Here is a 13,682-nt window from a genome sequence, read left to right as displayed (position 1 = left end):
GTGTGTATGGACTCAGCAGTGTGTGTGTGTGTATGGACTCAGCAGTCTGTGTGTGTGTGTGTGTGTGTGTGGACTCAGCAGTCTGTGTTTGTGTATGGACTCAGCAGTCTGTGTGTGTGTGTGTGTGTGTGTGGACTCAGCAGTCTGTGTTTGTGTGTGTGTATGGACTCAGCAGTCTGTGTGTTTGTGTGTGTATGGACTCAGCAGTCTATGTGTGTGTGTATGGACTCAGCAGCAGGGCCGCCATCAGGGCATGACAACCATAACAGTTGTCATAGGCCCGGCGGTCCTGGGGGGCCCGAGCCTCACCTTCATTATGTGCACATATATATATATATATATAGCGATTTTCACTATATATGTGCACAGAGGGCACCCTGTTACATGTACATTGCAGAGGGGGGCCCAGCAGCACACTCTGTCCTCCTTTCCAGCTGCTCTCTGTCTAACTGTGGCAAACTTAGCCACTTCAGACTATAGAACTGGGTCTCTAAAGGTTGTCCTACACACTGTTGACATATTGTGTTTGAATGTAATTTGTATTCTGCCTTGAAATGTATGGTTGCCTGTATTCCTATAGGATTCGTATGCTAGCAGCCGAAAGCCGCTGGCATTTACATGGTCGTTTCACAAACAGCAACTTTACCGCCTGCTCGTGAAACGAATTAGGTACCGAACCCAAGCCACACACTGAGAGTCGTGTGGCACCAATTACCTGATTGCAACATTGTTGCAATCGGTAATTCAGTGTGTTCTTAGGTGGCCGTCGTTCGACTACCGACCACGCGGCGGTTGTCCATCTTGGATCCTTTGTCTCCCCTAGCGGTGTTTGGTCGCTGTACTTCCAGGCCGTTCAGGATCTCCGGTCCTCTCCTATTGTGGTTCCCCATCGGTGTTCGGTACTTTGAAACAAATTAACTAAGTGAATGTATTTCGTGCGGTTAGTTTAGCTTGGATCTGAGCGGTATTCACACAAAATGTGCACTCCGACCCCAGCTATCCACCGAACGCCTGTTCGTGCAAATATTCTGAATATTGTTTGAATTATAGATTTTAAGGTGAAATGTCGGTTCTGCTGCACGGAGGGATAATCCACTTAACAGTATATTTTAGTGGGAGTATCCCTCTCATGCAGCGGTGCCTGATGGGAGAAATGCTTCAAATGTTAAGTCACCCATGTAGTCCCTTACTGTATTACCCCTGCTTTGTCAGTAAGGAAACCCTTGCATGGGGACTTGCATAAATACTGGAAGTTGTGAATAAAGACCTCAGTTGACTCCCAGACTGTGTTTCGTCCGGTTATTGGGAGGATTAGGATATTGCCTTACTTTTCAGCGCTGACTGTGGATTTACCTGTAATACCAGCGGAGATCGTGGATTTCAATATTGCACTCCGTTACAATTGGTGGCAAGCGACGGGATCCAACCTTACAGCCGAAAAGCTTAATTCGTGCAATTTAAAACTGCCGAATAGGAAAAAGGAAAGGCAAGTAGAATACAGCAAAAGAAACGACTACCGAAGTGAATTGAGACGGATTATTCTACACTAAAGCGGCAGACCTTAAAGGAACTGCTAGAAGCCAGGGGTAAGATAGCCAGCAACAAACCCAAAGCTGTACTAATTGCCGAGCTGATGGAAGGAGACAGAGCTCGCAGCGCTACACCCCCAGCAGCCATGGAAAAGACCCTCTACCAGAGAGAAATGAGGACCAGGCTGGAATTTTTACCACAGCCTATATCAGATGCCATGCTGCACATGGTGATGGCGAATGTGCAGGAGAACGTGATGGCACACAGTCCGCAGCATGCACCTTCTCAAGCAGAATCCATTACTGTTCACTCTACAACCAGGTAAAACCCAAAATTCCATATCATGCCTTTAAAATGTTTTGCGAGGAGAAGGATGAGATTGATGGGTATTTACAGGATTTTGAGAGACTGTGTGACTTGCATGATTTTGAACGGACAGTATGGGTCCCATTACTGGCAGGCAAACTGGCAGGTCGGGCAGCAGAAGCATATCGTGCTGTTCCCAGTGAGGACAGCAAGGATTATGATAAAGTGAAACGAGCAATATTGGAGAGATATGCCATTACTCCAGAGGCATACCGGCACAAGTTTAGAGGCTTGCGCAAACCAGAGAAAGATTTGCATGCGGAATGGGCACACAAGCTGGATCAAGCCTCACAGGGGTGGATACAAGCCAGCCAAGCCACTACTATGGAAGAGTTGCGACAGTTAATGCTGTTGGAGCACAGTCAGGGCACATATGAAGAATGAGATTGAAGAGATGTTGCAGCTAGGGGTTATCGAACCTTCCGATAGCCCCTGGGCATCGCCGGTAGTGCTGGTACCTAAGAAGGACGGCACGACACGTTTCTGTGTCGACTACCGGAGGCTAAATGACAAAATGGTGTCTGATGCCCATCCGATGCCCCGGATAGACAAGCTGCTGGATAAGATGGCACGTGGCCTGTATCTCACTACCATAGATTTGTGTAAGGGATACTGGCAAATTCCACTAGCCGAAGATGCCATCCCCAAGTCGGCGTTTGTCACCCCGTTCGGCCTGTACCAATTTCGAGGCCTGCCATTCGGGCTGAAGAACGCCCTGGCAACCTTTCAGCGGATGGTAGATCGGCTATTGGACGGGTTCAAGGAATATGCATGTGCATACTTGGACGACATCGCCATATTTAGCCAGACCTGGGCAGAGCACCTACAACACATAGGAGCCATTCTGGATCGTATCGGAGAGGCAGGGTTAACACTGAAACCTAGCAAGTGTCATATAGGGATGGCAGAGGTACAGTACTTGGGCCACCGGGTGGGGAGCGGGCAACAGAAACCCGAACCAGCCAAAGTTGAAGCCGTAGCCAAATGGCCCACCCCTAGGACAAAGACCCAAGTGCTAGCGTTTCTAGGTACCGCAGGGTACTATAGAAAATTTGTGCCCAATTATAGTGCCCTGGCCAAACCCTTGACTGACTTGACCTGCAAGAACCTTCCTCGCCAGGTTGTCTGGGCCCCAGAGTGTGATCAGGCATTCCAACAACTAAAGACTGCTCTAACCAATGCCCCTGTACTTGCTGCTTGTGGCGAAACCGACCTCGCCACGTGTCCTTGGAGGGGGCTGCTTGCCCGCCTCTTGCCTTTGGACTATGGCCCTGCAGGTTAAACTGTTTATTTTCCCTGCAGAAAGGCTTATTCGTGTGATCTGAGTGCCATTCATCTAATAATGTGCAGTCAGATCAAAGCTATCTGGGGATATGTAGAAATGTGTGTTTTATGTACTAAATGTATCAGTATGTAATTTTATGTCTTTTACTGTCTTTTTGTCTGCCATGTGGGTAATGGAGTTTGGCTCTGTCTTTGGAGATAATTAGATTCCTTCTCCAATTATCTCCAGGTCAGAAGGGAGGAAGCCAGGATGCATTGTGGGGATGTTTGACTTTTACTGTTTGAGCCAGATTAAAATACAATCAGCCAGGGGGAACAAAAGATACTTTTACTAACTTTTGAACCCCTGGTCTGATTCATTTTTTTATATGTTATTCCCCTGAATGGATTGATTGTGAATATGTATTTTTATGCGAATGTGATGTATATTTTGGGAGTTATGAATGTTGTGTAAAAACTGTATTTTCCCCACCTATGATAATTGTATTTTCCTGTGTGTACAGATAATTAGTTTACAGGTAGAGGGGAGGGCTATGTGTGGGATGTAACTATTGTGTGATTGGTTAATGTACGTTACTGTGTGTGTCCCTCCCCTTCATGGGAGCACCTAATAAAAAGGGCTGCAAGCTAGCAGCCAGGGAGTTCTATTTTTACCCTCAACTTGAGTCCTGTCTCTTATTGGGGGAATCTGCTACAAGGGATTGCTATGCTAGGCATATTCCCTTGCTATAATCACTGAGCTCTTATAAGAGCTTGTTCCTGCTTCGTTCTGAAGGGAGATAGCTGCAGCCTGCGGTGCTTATGGTGTCTGGTGGAGTGCTTGGAGTCCTCTGGAAGCGCTAGGAGCATCCATTAACGGAGGTACCCAGTCGGGGTGCCAGGTGATCCGTTACATTGGTGGCAAGCGGTGGGATGGCGTCCTAGTGCGAGGAGAAGCAGCTCGGAGATACCGGTAACGTGTGGAGTTGTGCAGCGTCCTTATCTTCAGCAACATAATGGAACCAGCAGTGGCTACAGCAAGTATGGCGTATAGCTACTCCGTACTAGAGTTTGGCACGATGGTAGGGTTACACCTGAAGTTTTACGGACCCAATCCAGAGGAGAAATACGTGCGGTTCGTGTGGGACATGGTGACCCGGAACCTACAACACAGGGCGTTGAGGGAAGGCCAGTGGGCACGTTGGGAGAAACTCCAGCCACAGGTAGAGTGGGACGAGGAAGAAACTGAGGTGGCCGGTGGAGATGGGACCGAGGTCTCTCTACCGGCCCTACAGGGATGCTGGGCACCCGGGCCAGATCCCCAGCGGCAGTATGTTTTACAGGGAGGGGAGACAGTCGGTCTCACTCCCCAGTGGCAGAATGTGTTATTGGAGGAAGAGACAACCGGTCTCCCTCCCCAACAGCAACCAGAGGTACCCGAGGTAGAGGACCTCATAGACTGGTCCTGGGAGGACCCCCTGCAGGCAGGTGGAGATGGGACCGAGATCTCTCCACCGGCCCTACAGGGATGCTGGGCAACCGGCCCAGATCCCCAACTAGAGCTGGAGTTAATGAAAGTGGAGAGCATCGACCTCCCCCCCAGCAGCAGCCGGAGTACCAGGGGGAGGTAAGTGATATTTCTCCTCCCCAGCCAACTCCTTTGTTCCCTGACCCCCCAGCAGAAGAGCTGGCAACTGGGCAGAGCGCCGCTGGCCTCTGTCCTCCCTTGTTTCCTTCCCCTGAGCCTGACTTTCTACAGGCTGCCCCAGCGGAAGGTGCCGTCCTTCCTCCCCAGCAGCAGTGTGTAACCCAGGGAGCCGAAGGTGTCGTCCTTTCTCCCCAGCGGCAGTGTGTATCCCAGGGAGCTGAGGGTGCAATCCTTCCTCCCCAGCGACAGTGTGTACCCCAGGGAGCTGAAGGTGTCGTCCTTCCTCCCCAGCGGCAGTGGACAGTCCAGAGAGAGGAGCTTGTTACACCCTCTCTCCAGCGGCAGCCTAACCCACCAAGGGGAGATGTTGAGCCCCGCAACTGTGCAGACGGGACCGTAGCCTCTGCGCTTACAGCCCAAGGGGTAGGGACGGTCGGTCCTGTCCCCCAGCCCCAGAGCTGTGTACCCAGAGGGGAGACGGTCGGTCTCCCCCTCCCACAACCAGGCTCCAATCAGGCTACTTCGGTGGTAGCGCTGGCACCAGGGCAGAGTACCGCTGGTCTCTGCCCACTCAGCAACCCACCAAGGCAGTCTACCAGCTCCCCACACAGCCGTGGTGAGGCACCTGGACATGGACAAGTTGCTACTTTATCCAGGTGGAGTAAACATTTATTGTGGGTGGGCTGTACTGCTGTTTGGGCTTCGTGGGTGGGTTGCTGGACTAACCAGGGCACTGACCGGCAGGAGGTCAGATACCCTGTTAGTCTCGGGGGCAAAGGGGAGAAGTGTGGCGAAACCGACCTCGCCACGTGTCCTTGGAGGGGGCTGCTTGCCCGCCTCTTGCCTTTGGACTATGGCCCTGCAGGTTAAACTGTTTATTTTCCCTGCAGAAAGGCTTATTCGTGTGATCTGAGTGCCATTCATCTAATAATGTGCAGTCAGATCAAAGCTATCTGGGGATATGTAGAAATGTGTGTTTTATGTACTAAATGTATCAGTATGTAATTTTATGTCTTTTACTGTCTTTTTGTCTGCCATGTGGGTAATGGAGTTTGGCTCTGTCTTTGGAGATAATTAGATTCCTTCTCCAATTATCTCCAGGTCAGAAGGGAGGAAGCCAGGATGCATTGTGGGGATGTTTGACTTTTACTGTTTGAGCCAGATTAAAATACAATCAGCCAGGGGGAACAAAAGATACTTTTACTAACTTTTGAACCCCTGGTCTGATTCATTTTTTTATATGTTATTCCCCTGAATGGATTGATTGTGAATATGTATTTTTATGCGAATGTGATGTATATTTTGGGAGTTATGAATGTTGTGTAAAAACTGTATTTTCCCCACCTATGATAATTGTATTTTCCTGTGTGTACAGATAATTAGTTTACAGGTAGAGGGGAGGGCTATGTGTGGGATGTAACTATTGTGTGATTGGTTAATGTACGTTACTGTGTGTGTCCCTCCCCTTCATGGGAGCACCTAATAAAAAGGGCTGCAAGCTAGCAGCCAGGGAGTTCTATTTTTACCCTCAACTTGAGTCCTGTCTCTTATTGGGGGAATCTGCTACAAGGGATTGCTATGCTAGGCATATTCCCTTGCTATAATCACTGAGCTCTTATAAGAGCTTGTTCCTGCTTCGTTCTGAAGGGAGATAGCTGCAGCCTGCGGTGCTTATGGTGTCTGGTGGAGTGCTTGGAGTCCTCTGGAAGCGCTAGGAGCATCCATTAACGGAGGTACCCAGTCGGGGTGCCAGGTGATCCGTTACATTGGTGGCAAGCGGTGGGATGGCGTCCTAGTGCGAGGAGAAGCAGCTCGGAGATACCGGTAACGTGTGGAGTTGTGCAGCGTCCTTATCTTCAGCAACATAATGGAACCAGCAGTGGCTACAGCAAGTATGGCGTATAGCTACTCCGTACTAGAGTTTGGCACGATGGTAGGGTTACACCTGAAGTTTTACGGACCCAATCCAGAGGAGAAATACGTGCGGTTCGTGTGGGACATGGTGACCCGGAACCTACAACACAGGGCGTTGAGGGAAGGCCAGTGGGCACGTTGGGAGAAACTCCAGCCACAGGTAGAGTGGGACGAGGAAGAAACTGAGGTGGCCGGTGGAGATGGGACCGAGGTCTCTCTACCGGCCCTACAGGGATGCTGGGCACCCGGGCCAGATCCCCAGCGGCAGTATGTTTTACAGGGAGGGGAGACAGTCGGTCTCACTCCCCAGTGGCAGAATGTGTTATTGGAGGAAGAGACAACCGGTCTCCCTCCCCAACAGCAACCAGAGGTACCCGAGGTAGAGGACCTCATAGACTGGTCCTGGGAGGACCCCCTGCAGGCAGGTGGAGATGGGACCGAGATCTCTCCACCGGCCCTACAGGGATGCTGGGCAACCGGCCCAGATCCCCAACTAGAGCTGGAGTTAATGAAAGTGGAGAGCATCGACCTCCCCCCCAGCAGCAGCCGGAGTACCAGGGGGAGGTAAGTGATATTTCTCCTCCCCAGCCAACTCCTTTGTTCCCTGACCCCCCAGCAGAAGAGCTGGCAACTGGGCAGAGCGCCGCTGGCCTCTGTCCTCCCTTGTTTCCTTCCCCTGAGCCTGACTTTCTACAGGCTGCCCCAGCGGAAGGTGCCGTCCTTCCTCCCCAGCAGCAGTGTGTAACCCAGGGAGCCGAAGGTGTCGTCCTTTCTCCCCAGCGGCAGTGTGTATCCCAGGGAGCTGAGGGTGCAATCCTTCCTCCCCAGCGACAGTGTGTACCCCAGGGAGCTGAAGGTGTCGTCCTTCCTCCCCAGCGGCAGTGGACAGTCCAGAGAGAGGAGCTTGTTACACCCTCTCTCCAGCGGCAGCCTAACCCACCAAGGGGAGATGTTGAGCCCCGCAACTGTGCAGACGGGACCGTAGCCTCTGCGCTTACAGCCCAAGGGGTAGGGACGGTCGGTCCTGTCCCCCAGCCCCAGAGCTGTGTACCCAGAGGGGAGACGGTCGGTCTCCCCCTCCCACAACCAGGCTCCAATCAGGCTACTTCGGTGGTAGCGCTGGCACCAGGGCAGAGTACCGCTGGTCTCTGCCCACTCAGCAACCCACCAAGGCAGTCTACCAGCTCCCCACACAGCCGTGGTGAGGCACCTGGACATGGACAAGTTGCTACTTTATCCAGGTGGAGTAAACATTTATTGTGGGTGGGCTGTACTGCTGTTTGGGCTTCGTGGGTGGGTTGCTGGACTAACCAGGGCACTGACCGGCAGGAGGTCAGATACCCTGTTAGTCTCGGGGGCAAAGGGGAGAAGTGTGGCGAAACCGACCTCGCCACGTGTCCTTGGAGGGGGCTGCTTGCCCGCCTCTTGCCTTTGGACTATGGCCCTGCAGGTTAAACTGTTTATTTTCCCTGCAGAAAGGCTTATTCGTGTGATCTGAGTGCCATTCATCTAATAATGTGCAGTCAGATCAAAGCTATCTGGGGATATGTAGAAATGTGTGTTTTATGTACTAAATGTATCAGTATGTAATTTTATGTCTTTTACTGTCTTTTTGTCTGCCATGTGGGTAATGGAGTTTGGCTCTGTCTTTGGAGATAATTAGATTCCTTCTCCAATTATCTCCAGGTCAGAAGGGAGGAAGCCAGGATGCATTGTGGGGATGTTTGACTTTTACTGTTTGAGCCAGATTAAAATACAATCAGCCAGGGGGAACAAAAGATACTTTTACTAACTTTTGAACCCCTGGTCTGATTCATGCCATTTTTTTATATGTTATTCCCCTGAATGGATTGATTGTGAATATGTATTTTTATGCGAATGTGATGTATATTTTGGGAGTTATGAATGTTGTGTAAAAACGGTATTTTCCCTACCTATGATAATTGTATTTTCCTGTGTGTACAGATAATTAGTTTACAGGTAGAGGGGAGGGCTATGTGTGGGATGTAACTATTGTGTGATTGGTTAATGTACGTTACTGTGTGTGTCCCTCCCCTTCATGGGAGCACCTAATAAAAAGGGCTGCAAGCTAGCAGCCAGGGAGTTCTATTTTTACCCTCAACTTGAGTCCTGTCTCTTATTGGGGGAATCTGCTACAAGGGATTGCTATGCTAGGCATATTCCCTTGCTATAATCACTGAGCTCTTATAAGAGCTTGTTCCTGCTTCGTTCTGAAGGGAGATAGCTGCAGCCTGCGGTGCTTATGGTGTCTGGTGGAGTGCTTGGAGTCCTCTGGAAGTGCTAGGAGCATCCATTAACGGAGGTACCCAGTCGGGGTGCCAGGTGATCCGTTACACTGCTCCTGATCCAACTAAAAGACTTCTTGTCCACACAGACGCTTCAATGTTTGGATTGGGAGCAGTGCTGAGCCAAGTGGGAGCAGATGGCGGAGAACATCCCGTAGCTTACCTGAGCCGAAAGTTATTGCCACGCGAAGTAAGCTACGCCGCCATTGAGAAAGAATGCCTGGCCGTGGTGTGGGCCCTCAAAAAGTTACAGCCGTATTTGTATGGACAACCTTTCTCCTTACTCACAGATTTGTGAGTTTGGAGTTTGGCGCCGCAGCCTTTCGACTTCACCATTCATTACCGACCAGGGAAGCAGAACGGTAACGCCGACGGGTTATCCAGACAAATTGAACTTGAAAAGTGATCTGTGGGTACTCCCCCAGACATCCCCAAGCCGGTCCGTTGGGATCAGACTGTGTATGCCGGCTTGGTTCTGGGGGAGCATTGTGGCAAACCTAGCCACTTCAGACTATAGAACTGGGTCTCTAAAGGTTGTCCTACACACTGCTGACATATTGTGTTTGAATGTAATTTGTATTCTGCCTTGAAATGTATGGTTGCCTGTATTCCTATAGGATTCGTATGCTAGCAGCCGAAAGCCGCTGGCATTTACATGGTCGTTTCACGAACAGCAACTTTACTGGCTGTTCGTGAAACGAATTAGGTACCGAACCCAAGCCCACACACTGAGAGTCGTGTGGCACCAATTACCCGATTGCAACATTGTTGCAATCGGTAATTCAGTGTGTTCTTAAGTGGCCGTCGTTCGACTACTGACCACGGGGCGGTCGGCCATCTTTGATCCTTTGTCTCCCCCAGCGGTGTTTGGTCGTCGAGCGCGTGGAACTAAAAACGGCTACTCGACGACACGAACACCGCTGTACTTCCAGGCCATTCGGGAGCTCCGGTCCTCTCCTATTGTGGTTCCCCATCGGTGTTCGGTACTTTGAAACGAATTAACTAAGTGAATGTATTTCGTGCGGCGTTCGGTTAGTTTAGCTTGGATCTGAGCGGTATTCACACGAAATGTGCTGTAACGGAACGCCTGGCACCCCGACTGGGTACCTCCGTTAATGGATGCTCCTAGCGCTTCCTGAGGACTCCAAGCACTCTGGCAGACACCACAATCACCGAATCCTCTCAAGCCTCTGAATGCTGTAGACAGTTGAATAGGAACCATACGAATAGGTTTGCACTCCTAGCAGTCAAACTGGAACAGCATGCAATAAATCCTCCCCCAATAATGAGACGACACTTCACTTTGAGGGTTAAACAGGAACTGAGGCTGGCACTCCCAGCCTGGTTTTTATTACAGTTGTTGAGAATACAGGACCGCCCACAGGGAGGGACAAAACAACCAATCAATCTGTACAATAAACACAGACACTCCCACACAAAATCCTCCCCTCTGCCTGTAATAGGATTACTGAACACAATGGGTAATCTCATTATCACAGGCAGAAGAATACAGTTTCATGAAACATATCACAGGGACCCCAAAACATGCAATAACCCCATATAAAGTATATCCTCAGAACCAGGGGACCTGAGTGAACCACATATCCAAAACAGATCCATTCAGTAGTTTGAAAGATACAGTTTAATGCAGATTCCGCAGAACATATACAGATTATATAAAAAATAATTACTGTATAGTGTGTCCCCTGTTGTATAGTTTAAAACTACTGCACAATGTCGTTGTGTACCAAATACCGGCGAGATGGCACCGTGTAGAAAAGTCACAACAATGTCTGTGAGTTAAAATGGCCGCCATCCATTGTTCTCACCATGTGCTTCATCCATTGTTCTCACCATGTGCCTCTGATACATGAAATGGTGGCCACCCAGTAACTCCACAGTATGTCCCCAGATGGTTTTTAAAGGGCCAGCAGCAGCACCATACAAATCCAATATGCCCAAATATTGTACTTGAAGGGCCAAATAACCCAGGGGCCGTAGTCAGCAGGTAGGAGGCGGGCAAACAGGCTTCTCCAATGCCCAGTGGCGAGGTCGGTTTCGCCACATGTGCACTCCGACCCCAGCTATCCACCGAACGCCTGTTCGTGCAAATATTCTGAACTTTGTTTGAATGATAGATTTTAAGGTGAAATGTCGGTTCTGCTGCACGGAGGGATAATCCACTTAACAGTATATTTTAGTGGGAGTATCCCTCTCGTGCAGCGGTGCCTGATGGGAGAAATTCTTCAAATGTTAAGTCCCCCATGTAGTCCCTTACTGTATTACCCCTGCTTTGTCAGTAAGGAAACCCCTTGCATGGGGACTTGCATAAATACTGGAACTTGTGAATAAAGACCTCAGTTGACTCCCAGACTGTGTTTCGTCCGGTTATTGGGAGGATTGGGATATTGCCTTACTTTTCAGCGCTGACTGTGGATTTACCTGTAATACCAGCGGAGATCGTGGATTTCAATATTGCACTCCGTTACACTAACTTTCCTGCGCCCTGCGGCCGCCAGAGCGTTGCCACTGGTTACTATGGTAACACTCCGCACAGCACGCAGCCCTGTCTCGCGAGAGTTAGTCAGAGAGGAGCTGGAAAGGAAGACAGTGTGTGCTGCTGGGCCCCCTCTACAATGTACCACGGCTGGCTCCCTCCACCATACCACTAGACCAACAGGGAATGCGATCTCCCCCTTCTCTGGCACGGTAAGAACCAGGGAGGGGGGAATAAAATTGAAATATACACACACAAAATATACTCCCCTCCTCCCTATTTTACACACACACTGAATCCTTACAAGCACACTCTGCACTACACACATACACTACATTCACTAAACACACTCTGCACTACACACACACTACATTCACTAAACACACTCTGCACTACACACACACACTATATTCACTAAACACACTCTGCACTCACTACAAACACTACATTTACTAAACACACTCTGCACTACACACACACACACACTACATTCACTAAACACACTTTGCTCTAAACACACACTACATTCACTATACACATTTTGCTCTACACACACACTACATTCACTATACACATTTTGCACTACACACACTACATTCACTAAACACATTATGCACTACACATACTCACACTACATTCACTATACACTATCTGCACTCACTACAAACACTACATTCACTAAACACACTCTGCACTACACACACACTACATTCACTAAACACACTTTGCACTACACACACACTACATTCACTATACACACGTTTCACTGACTACACACTACATTTACTAAACACGCTCGGTACTACACACACACACACACACACACACTACATTCACTAAACACACTTTGCACTACACACAAACACTATATTCACTATACACTATCTGCACTCACTACAAACACTACATTCACTAAACACACTCTGCACTACACACACACTACATTCACTAAACACACTTTGCACTACACACACACTACATTCACTATACACACGTTTCACTGACTACACACTACATTTACTAAACACGCTCGGTACTACACACACACACACACACACACACTACATTCACTAAACACACTTTGCACTACACACAAACACACACACTGCATTCACTATACACACGTTGCACTCACTACAAACACACTACATTTACTAAACACACTTTGCACTTACTACAAACACACTACATTCACTACAAACACACTACATTGTCTATACACACTACAATCACTATACACACTACATCCACTACAAAAACACACACTCTGCATTCACTATACACACCTACATTCACTACACACACACTCTGCATGCATACAAATATTACATACATTACACAAAACTTACAATCTGCATCCACTATACACACCGAATCCATGACACACATACTGCATCCACTATACACACTGCATCCATGACACACATGCCGCATCCACTACACACATTCTACATCCACTATACACTGTGTGCAGAATTATTAGGCAAATGAGTATTTTGACCACATCATCCTCTTTATGCATGTTGTCTTACTCCAAGCTGTATAGGCTCAAAAGCCTACTACCAATTAAGCATATTAGGTGATGTGCATCTCTGTAATGAGAAGGGATGTGGTCTAATGACATCAACACCCTATATCAGGTGTGCATAATTATTAGGCAACTTCCTTTCCTTTGGCAAAATGGGTCAAAAGAAGGACTTGACAGGCTCAGAAAAGTCAAAAATAGTGAGATATCTTGCAGAGGGATGCAGCACTCTTAAAATTGCAAAGCTTCTGAAGCGTGATCATCGAACAATCAAGCGTTTCATTCAAAATAGTCAACAGGGTCGCAAGAAGCGTGTGGAGAAACCAAGGCGCAAAATAACTGCCCATGAACTGAGAAAAGTCAAGCGTGCAGCTGCCAAGATGCCACTTGCCACCAGTTTGGCCATATTTCAGAGCTGCAACATCACTGGAGTGCCCGAAAGCACAAGGTGTGCAATACTCAGAGACATGGCCAAGGTAAGAAAGGCTGAAAGACGACCACCACTGAACAAGATACACAAGCTGTAACGTCAAGACTGGGCCAAGAAATATCTCAAGACTGATTTTTCTAAGGTTTTATGGACTGATGAAATGAGAGTGAGTCTTGATGGGCCAGATGGATGGATTGGTAAAG

Source organism: Pelobates fuscus, chromosome 2 (genome assembly GCF_036172605.1).
Source record: "Pelobates fuscus isolate aPelFus1 chromosome 2, aPelFus1.pri, whole genome shotgun sequence".
Taxonomy (NCBI): Eukaryota; Metazoa; Chordata; class Amphibia; order Anura; family Pelobatidae; genus Pelobates; species Pelobates fuscus.
The sequence above is the reverse complement of the archived record's forward strand: the minus strand, read 5'-3'. Positions refer to the sequence as shown.